Here is a 12,741-nt window from a genome sequence, read left to right as displayed (position 1 = left end):
CTCCAGCATTTTTGCCACCCCAAGCAGTGGGAAAAAAAGAAAAACCCGATTGAGCTGCTGCCGAAGTGCTGCCGACAATGACCCGGATGTGCTGCCCCAACAACAGATGGACTGCCACCCCTTTCTATTGGCCGCCCCAGGCACCTGCTTCCTTCGCTGGTGCCTGAAGCCGGCCCTGCCTGTAAGCCAACTGACCTCCCCTCTTTGATCACCAGTTTCAGAGGCAATAAAGTCATTATTGTTTCAAAATCATGCATTCTTTATTAATTCATCACACAAAAAGGGGGAAAACTCGCAAGGTAGCCTGGGAGGGGTGGATGAGGAGGGAAGCACTGGGTGGGGTGGTGGATGAGGGGAGGAGGGAAGGACAAGGCCACACTACAGTTCAAAACTTATTGAATACCAGCCTTCTGTTGCTTGGGTAATCCTCTGGGGTGGAGTGGCTGGGTGCCCATAGCCTCCCTCTCCCCCTCCCCCGCGTTCTTGAGCATCTGGGTGAGGAAGCTATGGAACTTGGGGAGGAGGGCAGGCGGTTATACAGGGGCTGCAGCAGTGGTCTGTGCTCCTGCTGCCTTTCCTGCAGCTCCACAAGACACCTGAGCATGTCAGTTTGCTCCCCCATTAACCACAGCATTGCATCCAGCCTCCTCTCAGCATGCTCCTCTCTCCTCTCATCGTGTTCATTTAACGCTTTCCTGGACTCTGCCATTGTTTGCCTCCATGCATTCTGCTGAACTCTTTCAGTGTGGGAGGACTGCATGAGCTCTGAGAGCATCTCATCGTGAGTGTGTTTTTTTCACCTTCTAATCTGCGCTAGCCTCTAGGATGGAAATGATAGGAGGAGCATAGAAACATTTGCAGCTGCGGGAGGAAAAAAAAAGGGAGAGTAGTATTTAAAAAAAGATAAGTTTTAGAGAGCAAAGGGAAGACTATTTCACACTGAATCAAGCGATTCACATTACATAGCACATGTGCTTTTGCTACAAGGTTGAATTTTCCCTCTTATATTGAATGCCTGCCAGTTTGGTGTGAGACATCACACGCTCGGCTGGGCAACAGAATTCGGCTTGCAGGCAGCCATGGTAAGGCAAAGGGTTTCAGCTTCTTCATAACATGTGGGAATGGTTTTAAACAGCAGCACCCTCCTTTCCCATACCAAGCAAAGCCGTTGGGTTGGCCATTTAAAAAGGAGGGGCTGCGGTTTTAGGGTGAATGTGCAGCACAATCAAACCCCACCCCCAATTCTCTGGGATGATCGCTTCACCTCCCCCTGCTCCCCAACCACATGTCTAGTATCAGGGAAGATCCCTGTCAGCCAAACGCGAACAGTTTAGCATGAACAGGCCTCCCCCGCACCGCGTGGCTAACAGCAGGAATGATTTATTTTCAGCCAAAGGCAAACAGCCAAAGCCCGGGCCCATTCGCTGCAAGGTTTTGTTCTGCAATGATTCCAGACTACTTGCTACTGGCTTGGCATGGTAAATTAATCATTAAACACGCTTGCTTTTAAACCCTGTATTATATTTACAAAGATACACTCCCAGAGGTTCCTTCTCCGGCTTCATGGTCCGGGAGCCCACTTTGGGAAGGTTGGGAGGGTATTGGCTCCAGGGTGATGAACAGTTCCTGGCTACTGGGGAGAAGGGATTCTCCGCTTGCCTGCTGTGCGCTATCCTCAACCTCCTTCTCCTCCTCATCTTCCAACTCCTCATCCCTGTTGCGTGAGACTCCCCCCTTGCAGGTGTCCACGGACAGTGGTGGGCTAGTGGTAGGGCTACCACTAGAATTGCATGCAGCTCATCATAGAACTGACATGTATGGGGCTCTGACCTGGAGCTACTGTTTGCATCCTTTGTTTTTTGATAAACTTGCCTCAGCTCCTTAACTTTCACGCGGCACTGCTGTGTGTCCCTGTTGTAGCCTCTGTCCATCATGCCTTGGAGATTTTGGCAAATATATTGGCATTTCGTCTTTTGGAACGGAGTTCTGCCTGCACGGATTCTTCTCCCCATACAGCGATCAGATCCAGTACCTCCCGTTTGGTCCATGCTGGAGCTCTTTTGTGATTCTGAAACTCCATGGTCGCCTGTGCTGATCAGCGCGCCACACTGGCCAAACAGGAAATTAAAAAAGTTTCTGGGGCTTTTCCGGTCTACCTGGCCAGTGCATCTGAGTTGAGAGTGCTGTCCAGAGCAGTCACAATGGAGCACTCTGGGATAGCTCCTGGAGGCCAATACCGTCTAATTGCATCCACCCTACCTGAAATTCGACCCAGCAAGATCGATTTTAGCGCTAAATCCCTCGCCGGGGAGGAGTACAGAAATAGATTTTAAGAGCCTTTTAAGTTAACAAAAAAGGCTTGGTCATGTGGACGGGTGTAGAGTTAAATCGACCTAATGCTGCTAAATTCGACCTAAACTCATAGTGTAGACCTGGTCTAAGGATTAACACAGGTGATCAGCCTTTACACTATTTTAATAGGTCGACCATGGCTCTACGCCATTTGGGGAGGAGATTTTATTGTGTCACTAGTGCTTATGTCATCCGGAGACAAATTTGAGTGTCGACACTTGCACACATAGGTCAACGCAAGGCGACTAACACCAACCTAACTTTGTAGAGTAGACCAGGCCTTAGTTACTTTTCCAAATTAAGCATGTATGTACTTTTCCTTCAGTGTAAACTCAAAATGGATTGATGCTTTGATTATTTTCTTTGTATATAGCCTAGACATAAATTTTAAAAAATGGGCCTTAACCAGAAGTGATGATATCATCTTAATTATAATAGTATGACAGAGCTGCACAAACTTAATAATGTGGAAAGAAGATCCTATAACAGGAACAGTGAATAAGCAATAAATGAGAGCAAATTGTTCAACACACACACACAAGATTAAAGCAAAATTTAATGAGGTATGATACGTTTTATTATAATTTTAAAGTGCTCTGAAATAGTTACAAACAAAGTCACAGAAGGCAAAAACACAAGCTTTATCTATAAAGATGTTTTTCTCATGTCTATATAGAGGGAAAAATCCACTTACAATTTTTGTTAAGAATCTTCAATCAGTATTTCAGACTCTCATCTTCTCCATCATCAGTACTGTGTCTCTGAAAGAAAAGAATTTTCATATTTTCTTTTGGAACTATTAGGATGTGAAATAGGTCATCTCGGTCTCTCTCAGATTTCTTTACCAGTGTTTTTTTTCTGCTATGTTTCTTTTTATATGATCACTGTTAGACTCCCCAGGGGAGCTATAAAACACAAAGCACAGAAGGTACATGTCTCTCAAATGTTTCCTAGCCTGGTGTTCAACAAAAATTCTCAAGGTGGAAATAAATGTTATCTGTGTGAAAATTAAGTTGCTAAGATTACAAGGTCATTGTAAAGGAAATAAGGAAGAGGATACATATACCTGAAATATACTCCTACTTTGATCTTTACAGAATTTGTCCCTATTTGCATGGAAGCCACCAAAACAAAAGCCATAATTTGTTTGCCAGCAAGCAAATAATGTATAGTATACCTGCATTACAAGGGTCACTCATTCAGGACTATCTCTTGCTATGAGTGGAAAAAGTCTATTGAAAGATGAGACCCCTCTGCATGATGAATAGTCACTTATGTTTCAAAGGGGTGTCTGGCTAATATCAGTGACTTTCTCTCCTGACACTTTTATTAGATTATTTCTTCACTAGCTTGTCATTAGCTGGTATTTGTTAAGAGCATGAGAAGACCATTTATTTACAAAAGGGAATAATGGAATAACTATGCCGTAAAAAGTTAGGAGACAAAATAAACCGTAGCAAAATGGCAAGTTTTGCCAGTATCACTTTCTAGTGTAGACCAGGCCTTGATGTGACTGAACATCTGGCCCTATACAATGTATATTTTCTGCTATAAATCCACCACTTCTCTGGCATTTGGTCACTTTTGGAACTCACTCCAGTCTTTTGAACTCACTGATGGATGAATCAGGCCAACGCAGAATGAATGTGAATGCTTAGGTTCTAAATGTGAGTCATCTTTAGTTGATTTTTTCCCTGTCAGGTTCAGGGATTCTCTGTTTTTCATTCCAGATAAGGCAGTGAGTTTTTGCAACCTTATTTCTCTGGGGGTGAGGCTGTTGATCTAAAGTCATTTGGTGTGCTGGCAGAGAACAGAGATTTTGGAATAGGCAGAGCCTTACAAACACACTTGCTCATCCACAACAAATAGGGTTGCCAACTGTCTAATCACACAAACCCAAACACCTATGCCCCGCCCTTCCCAGAGGCCAGGCCCCTGCTCACTCCAGCTCCCCTCCCTCAGTCAGTCACTCTCCCCCACCCTCACTCACTTTCACTGGGCTGGGGCAGGGTGTTGGGGGGTGGGAGCATGGGCAGCAGGTAGGGGACGCTGTGCCTCCCCAAACAGCCAGGTGTAGACTGGCCCACTCTCCGCCCTTAGGGCCCCATTTTGGCAGTGCCGCTCGGCTCCAGGGGCTGGAGCCATGCCGCCCACTTTCCGGGACTGGGGGGCTGCAATGAGACTGTGCGATCTCCCTCCCGGCGCTCCGGGGCTGGGGGGCTGCGGGCACTAGCCAACCTGGGGCGGGGGCAGGAGCGCCGCCAGCTTTTCTGCCGCCCTAGGCAGCAGAAGGTCCTGCCGCCGAAATACCACCGCGGTCGCCGCCCCCCAAATTGTAGTGCCCTAGGCAACCGCCTAGGTCGCCTAATGGGTTGCACTGGCCCCGGGTGGGGGCCGGCAGCTACAGTAGGGGAACTCTGAGTTCTGGGGTGCGCAGAAGGGGCGGGGCCTTGGGTGGAAGGGGCAGGGCTGGGGGCTAGCCTCCCCCAGCCAGTGGTTTATCTGATGCCCAGGTGCGGGAGTGGGTGTGGGGTGCAGGCTCTGGGAGGAAGTTGGGTGCGGGAGGGGTCTAAGGCAGGGGGTTGGGTGTGGGAGGAGGTTTGGGGTGCGGGCTCTGGGAGGATTTTGGGTGTGGGAAGGGGCTGGGATGGGGTTTGGGGTATGGGAGGGGATGTGGGGTGCAGGCTCCAGCCAGGCGGTGCTTACCTCGGGTGGCTCCCGGCATAGACTCCAACTTCTAATGGCGTTGGTGGGTGCTCGACCCCCTCTGCCCCCTCCCCGCCCTGACTCCACCCCTGCCCTGCCCCCTCCCCTGAGCGCGCCGCGTTCCCACTCCTCCTTCCCAGAGCTTGCTATAGCTGTTTGGCGGTAGCAAGTGCTGGGAGGAGCGGGGACGGGGCACACTCAGGGGAGGAGGAGGTGAGGTGCGGGGCTGGGGTGGGGAACTTGGCTGCCGGTGGGTGCAGAGCATCCACTAATTTTTCCCCATGGGTGTGCCAGCCCCAGAGCACCCACGAAATTGGCGCCTATGGCTCCCGGAAGCGGCGGCATGTCCGGCAGCGGCTCCTAGGCTCAGGCGTGGCCAGGCGGCTCTGCGAGCTGCTCCTGCTTGCAGGCATCGCCCCCACAGCTCCCATTGGCCGAGGTTCCCTGTTCCTGGCCAATGGGAGCTGCAGAGTCAGTTCTTGGGGCGAGGGCAGCATGTAGAGACCCCTTGGCCAACCCGAGCCTAGGAGCCGCTGTCAGACATACTGTCTGCTTCCCGGAGCAGTGTGGAGCCAGGGCAGGTAGGGAGCCTGCCTTAGCCTCACTGCGCCACCAGACTTTAAGCAGCCTAAAATCTCCCAGATTGGCTTCAGTAGCCTGCAGCAGATCAATTCCGATTCCAGGAGCTCCCAGCCAAACCAGGAGGATTGGCAACCCTAACAGGAAATAGGGCATTTTCCTTTGAAAGTTTGGCCTTATTCACTTGCTTCTGCAGAATGTATGCTCTCATTTAAAAAATAAAGCCCCAGATCTGCAAAAGTATTTAGGTTCCTAACTTCTATTAATTTCAATGGAAGTTAGGAGCTTAAATACTTTTGTGGACTGGGCCAAGGCCCTTTTGGCTGTGAAAATCTTCTGAATGTGAAAGTCACTTCTGTGACTTTGCAGACTGATATCCTAAAATACTAGAGAAATATCAACTGGCTCCATTCATATCACTGAGGTATTATTTCTGAAGCCTGCCACAGTGCCACTTAATGAGTCTGTATATACCACCAAAAACAACTGAATCAGGGAACCCTGGTATAGCACAGTTATGCTCTATCCCCATGACATATCTTAACTATGCTGTAACCAGGCCATGAAATATCCACGTTGGTAGTAGACACCTGTTTCGTAGTGCAAATGGGCACCATGTCAGACTCTGTTTTGTTATGCTTATAAGAAGCACACAGAATCTTTCTAAAAGGAATAAGGCAATACACCACATTTATTGAAAGTACAATTTAAGCATTAAAATCAGCATATGCTTCCATTCTCTCTCTTTCTCTCTCTCACACACCCACCCCAAAAGGTTCTGCAGCTGGATTTTATAATTACACACACACACACCCCCAAAGGTTCTGCAGATGGATTTTATAGTTACCAGTCCTTACTGTTGTTCAGTCAGTTCCAGTGGCCAGCTGAAACTGCACATGAGGGAGGGGAGCTGGGCCTCTGTTCGAAGCTCCGATGCAGAACGAATCCAAAGTCCCATGGCAATACACCCTTCTTTATAGTGATAAGTTCCCATATAAGTCTATGGACCTTGCTGTGTCACACCAGAGCTGTCAATCATGAGGTATTCAAGGTTGCTCTTAATTAGCATTATTTTGAGTTGTTACCGGGAGGATCCGCAGCTGTTTCTTATCTCATCCTTTTGGCTCAACTCCTTATCTCGTCCTTGGGGTGTATGCCTTTGCTTTAGTGTTGTCAATCTGCCATCAGGGTGATTGATAATAAAATTGGTGCCTCTTGGCTCCTCCACTCCCTTCTTGACCATCCAGCCCGGTTGTCCTTTCTCAGTTAATTACCATACATTCTTCACTCACACCAAACAGTAAATAAAGCAATTGCAGAGATAAAACTTCTATCCTTCTAAGAACAAATGTTAACACAATCAGCAAAAAATAAACTCAGTAAGAAAAATAAACAAAAAGCTAGCAAAATGGAGTATAAGGCAAAATAAACAAAATGGAGTACAATTTTACTTGAAACAATTTCTTCCCATTAGGCTTTTGGCCTACGTTGTCCCCACTTTGACCCTTTAATATCAATATATTAAATGGGTCACGTCTTGTGTAATTGCTTTAAGGCAACGTATTACGAAGCAATTTGGGCTTGTGCTTTTAATTTGAGGTACGTTCTCTTAATCCAACAGCACCTAAAACACATTATGACAAACATTATTCCAGTTAGTACAAAGAAAACAATTATGGGATGAATCATAATATTTAAAACTGATGTCCATGAGGGGGACCAGCCTCTAAAAATGTCATACCAATGGTGCACCATCATTTGTTGAGCTACTTGTTGGATACTTTTAGAATTTCAGTTCCTTTGTGCAAAATAGCTAGACTTCATGTTAGTACTTTTGTCTGGGTTGCTGCAATTAATTGACTCATTTGCTTATTCCCTGCTAGCCATTGGTATGAGTTGGTCCAATTAACCCCCAAAGAAAAATTAAAACTCAGGGCATTATTGGCATCTACTAGTTAACATCCCTATCTTCATGAACCAGAAAATAGTAAGTCATGGTGGGGGTTTGAAATATTGCATTGCACATAATTGTTGTACAGGTGGCCTTTGAGTATACTTTTCCTACCACTCAATTTTTTCCAATCCAATAATACAAACACAATTCTTTCCATCATAGTATACTTTGGTGGTGCTATTATCCAATTCATCCCAAGAGGATGTGCTAAATTTTTGTTTTGCATGGAGTAAGGTTCCTCTAAAATCAGCAAGGTGGGGCATTCCCACTGTCAGGTAGTCCATTTTTCACATGATTTACCCTTAGTTTTATCCTTCAAGACTTATATGTGGAGCTTCTGGAAGACTTCAACCTTCCTCTCCTATCTAAACCCTGTATGTACCTCAAACACTAAAAGGGACTTGGATATATATTTGTCTGGCTAATGATTCATAGATTCATAAATTCTAGGACTGGAAGGGACCTCGAGAGGTCATCGAGTCCAGTCCCCTGCCCACATGGCAGGACCAAATACTGTCTAGACCATCCCTGATAGACATTTATCTAACCTACTCTTAAATATCTCCAGAGATGGAGATTCCACAACCTCCCTAGGCAATTTATTCCAGTGTTTAACCACCCTGATAGTTAGGAACTTTTTCCTAATGTCCAACCTAGACCTCCCTTGCTGCAGTTTAAACCCATTGCTTCTTGTTCTATCCTTAGAGGCTAAGGTGAACAAGTTTTCTCCCTCCTCCTTATGACACCCTTTTAAATACCTGAAAACTGCTATCATGTCCCCTCTCAGTCTTCTCTTTTCCAAACTAAACAAACCCAATTCTTTCAGCCTTCCTTCATAGGTCATGTTCTCAAGACCTTTAATCATTCTTGTTGCTCTTCTCTGGACCCTTTCCAATTTCTCCACATCTTTTTTAAAATGCGGTGCCCAGATTACTCCACACAATACTCCAGCTGAGGCCTAACCAGAGCAGAGTAGAGTGGAAGAATGACTTCTTGTGTCTTGCTCACAACACACCTGTTAATACATCCCAGAATCATGTTTGCTTTTTTTGCAACAGCATCACACTGTTGACTCATATTTAGCTTGTGGTCCACTATAACCCCTAGATCCCTTTCTGCCGTACTCCTTCCTAGACAGTCTCTTCCCATTCTGTATGTGTGAAACTGATTTTTTCTTCCTAAGTGGAGCACTTTGCATTTGTCTTTGTTAAACTTCATCCTGTTTAACTCAGACCATTTCTCCAATTTGTCCAGATCATTTTGAATTATGACCCTGTCCTCCAAAGCAGTTGCAATCCCTCCCAGTTTGGTATCATCCGCAAACTTAATAAGCGTACTTTCTATGCCAATATCTAAGTCGTTGATGAAGATATTGAACAGAGCCGGTCCCAAAACAGACCCCTGCGGTACCCCACTCGTTATGCCTTTCCAGCAGGACTGGGAACCATTAATAACAACTCTCTGAGTACGGTTATCCAGCCAGTTATGCACCCACCTTATAGTAGCCCCATCTAAATTGTATTTGCCTAGTTTATCAATAAGAATATCATGCCAGACAGTATCAAATACCTTACTAAAGTCTAGGTATACCACATCCACAGCTTCACCCTTATTCACAAGGCTCATTATCCTATCAAAGAAAGCTATCAGATTGGTTTGACATGATTTGTTCTTCACAAATCCATGCTGGCTGTTCCCTATCACCTTACCATCTTCCAAGTGTTTGCAGATGATTTCCTTAATTACTTGCTCCATTATCTTCCCTGGCACAGAAGTTAAACTAACTGGTCTGTAGTTTCCTGCGTTGTTTTTATTTCCCTTTTTAGGGATACCTCCTCTATTAGCTCCTTGAGTATTCTAGGATGCATTTCATCAGGCCCTGGTGACTTGCAGGCATCTAACTTTTCTAAGTGATTTTTAACTTGTTCTTCTTTTTTAATTTTTCTGCTAAACCTACCCACTTCCCATTAGTATTCACTATGTTAGCCATTCCTTCAGACTTCTCAGTGAAGACCGAAACAAAGAAGTCATTAAGCATCTCTGCCATTTCCAAGTTTCCTGATACTGTTTCTCCCTCTTCACTAAGCAGTGGGCCTACCCTGTCTTTGGTCTTCCTCTTGCTTCTAATGTATTGATAAAAAGTCTTCTTGTTTCCCTTTATTCCTGTAGCTAGTTTGAGCTCATTTTGTGCCTTTGCCTTTCTAGTCTTGCCCCTGCATTCCTGTGTTGTTTGCCTATATTCATCCTTTGTAATCTGTCCTAGTTTCCATTTTTTATATGACTCCTTTTTATTTTTTAGATCATGCAAGATCTCGTGGTTAAGCCAAGGTGGTCTTTTGCCACATTTTCAATCTTTCCTAACCAGCGGAATAGCTTGCTTTTGGGCCCTTAATAGTGTCCCTTTGAAAAACTGCCAACTCTCCTCAGTTGTTTTTCCCCTCAGTCTTGATTCCCATGGGACCTTACCTATCAGCTCTCTGAGCTTCCCAAAATCTGCCTTCCTGAAATCCATTGTCTCTATTTTGCTGTTCTCCCTTCTACCCTTCCTTAGAATTGCAAACTCTATGATTTGATGATCACTTTCACCCAGGCTGCCTTCTACTTTCAAATTCTCAACAAGTTCCTCCCTATTTGTTAAAATCAAGTCTAGAACAGCTTCCCCCCTAGTAGCTTTTTCAACCTTCTGAAATAAAAAGTTGTCTGCAATGCAGTCCAAGAATTTGTTGGATAGTCTGTGCCCCGCTGTGTTATTTTCCCAACATATATCCGGATAGTTGAAGTCCCCCATCACCACCAAATCTTGGGCTTTGGATGATTTTGTTAGTTGCTTAAAAAAAGCCTCATCCACCTCTTCCACCTGGTTAGGTGGCCTGTAGTAGACTCCTAGCATGACATCTCCCTTGTTTTTTACCCCTTTTAGCCTAACCCAGAGACTCTCAACACTTCCGTCTCCTATGTCCATCTCTACCTCAGTCCAAGTGTGTACATTTTTAATATATAAGGCAACACCTCCTCCCTTTTTCCCCTGTCTATCCTTCCTGAGCAAGCTGTACCCATCCACACCAACATTCCAATCATGTGTATTATCCCACCAAGTTTCAGTGATGCCAACAATGTCATAGTTGTATTTATTTATTAGCACTTCCAGTTCTTCCTGCTTATTCCCCATACTTCTCGCATTTGTATATAGGCATCTAAGATACTGGTTTGATCTTTCCTCCCAGTTTTGTCCTGACCCTCCTTTCTCTCTGCCAATATAGCCCACACTCCCTCTCGTTTCCGACCCTCTCCCAGGTCTCCATGTTCCCCACTTACCTGTGGGCTTTGCTCACCTGTCCCCGTCGAACCTAGTTTAGAAGATGACTTGTTAAAGGTTATTAGTTATATTAAGTTTGGGTTCTAACCTCAAACTTCAGTAAATTTGACCCCTAGTCCATGCTCTCCTTCACTCCCCTGAGATGTGACAGAGCTTCTTTTGTGCCTTGATACTTGTGTTACTGTGTCAACACCAACTAAATCATTTTGCCATACTATCTCTGTCAAACACAAGCTTGCAAAAGTTCAGATAAGGCAAAATGAGGCTGTGACACCCTATACCTCAAAGTGATGTCTGTTAGTCTATAAGGTGCCACAGGACTCTTGCTCGCTTTTTACAGATCCAGACTAACACGGCTACCCCTTTGATTTCCTTACCTCAGAGTAGTATCCTGTAACCCCTATATTCATTGTTCAAATATGGTTGTGATATTTCATACAAAGCATGCCTTGTAATATATCATATGAAAGGTCATGATATGCTGAAACCAATTGTTCTGTCAAAATATGTATATCATTAGTGTGTATGAAGTTATCAGATGTTGTTGTGTGGTTGTTATTGAAATATGCTGTGAGTTTGGGAGTCGCCCACTGCTAGTTCTTCAGTGACAACAAAGGGAATGACCCATGTTGACAATAGGAGGTGCTACTACCCCTGAAATGGATCTTTACTGGCTCCGGGTGGAGCAGATTACTTTCATATCAGTGAAAAAGGTCCACAGTAATTATCTTCAATACACAGCAGTTTATTGAGAAGGAATTACACAAGCAGTAAAGGGTTATATTAAGCACATAACTCCTATGTTAGACATTAAGAGCTATACATTAAGAGCTATACATTCCTCTTAACAAGTCTCTCTTTCACAAACATACACAAACAGGCCCTGCTCTAGCCTCACGCAGTTCCTGCTTGACAAACAGAGAAGATGGTTACCAATTTTATATACGGCTTCTTTTCTCCTGGTCTGTTCTTCTCAGCCCTCTGGTCTGTCTCAGATTTCCTCCAGGCAGGGCCCTCGTTGCCTTGAGAGCCCTCTGTTTCACAGTCCTACTTGAGCCCACAGAGCAGAGGTTTGGCTACTCTGTCTAGCAATGTTGCTTCTTCAAGAGTTAATTAAGGAATCCCAACCACAGTAATTTACTTTGCTTGATTCTTATACTATTTTTCCCCAAAGGAGACACATGTCTTAAAAGCATGCCCAGTGGACGTATGGTTACTAATTTTTACCTGATTAGTATTTTAGAAGGGGCTGGGTGGTAGTGGTACTGAACGAAGATCACCCATGTTTATTCACTCATCGGTCATTCACTCTATCTCTCTGTGTGACATTCCTGCTGTAAGGTCACTATAACCAGGTCGACCTGTGCTCCATGCTGGAACTTTATACACGTGATATTTATTTTCGTATGGGCCCATATTTGCTGACTAATAGGTACAACATTGATTGTACACACAGTCTTTGCCAGTCCTTTATCAAATTTGCTTCTGCTTAAAAGGAACCTGCTCCCAGGATCCTCTGCAGCCATTCAGCCATGTTTAAGTCATGTCAAGTTATGCTCTCACCATTCATTCAGCCTGGCCACACCAATTTGGCACCATCCCAACAACCCACACCCAGGCGGGCGTTAAATGACCATTAATCATCAGGGAAGTTGTAAACAAGAGATTTATAATTTTGTAGGAGAGTTGCACAAGCATCACACAATGGGGCTTGCTCAACTCTGTGACTCAGTAAGGCCAACAGAACATGTCTGGACCAGTACTTTCCAGGACTGAGGATATTAAAAAAAGGGACAGTGGCATCATGAGAATACTTCTCCTCCCTCACCTACGC

The 12,741-nt window shown here is 45.0% G+C and overlaps 1 long non-coding RNA gene across 1 annotated transcript; it reads right to left on the bottom strand.

Moving 5' to 3' along the window:
• Window positions 1-278: 278 nt before the first annotated feature.
• Window positions 279-6,876, bottom strand: LOC135972486 (uncharacterized). The gene is made up of 3 exons (XR_010588944.1): window positions 6,495-6,876; window positions 3,047-3,113; window positions 279-861 (listed from the first exon to the last, which is right to left on the bottom strand). It is a non-coding gene; the product is annotated as an uncharacterized LOC135972486 (long non-coding RNA).
• Between the last annotated feature and the right edge of the window lie 5,865 nt (window positions 6,877-12,741).

This window comes from Chrysemys picta, chromosome 6 (assembly GCF_011386835.1).
Source record: "Chrysemys picta bellii isolate R12L10 chromosome 6, ASM1138683v2, whole genome shotgun sequence".
NCBI lineage: Eukaryota > Metazoa > Chordata > Testudines > Emydidae > Chrysemys > Chrysemys picta.
This window is presented reverse-complemented; position numbering and strand designations above follow the sequence as displayed.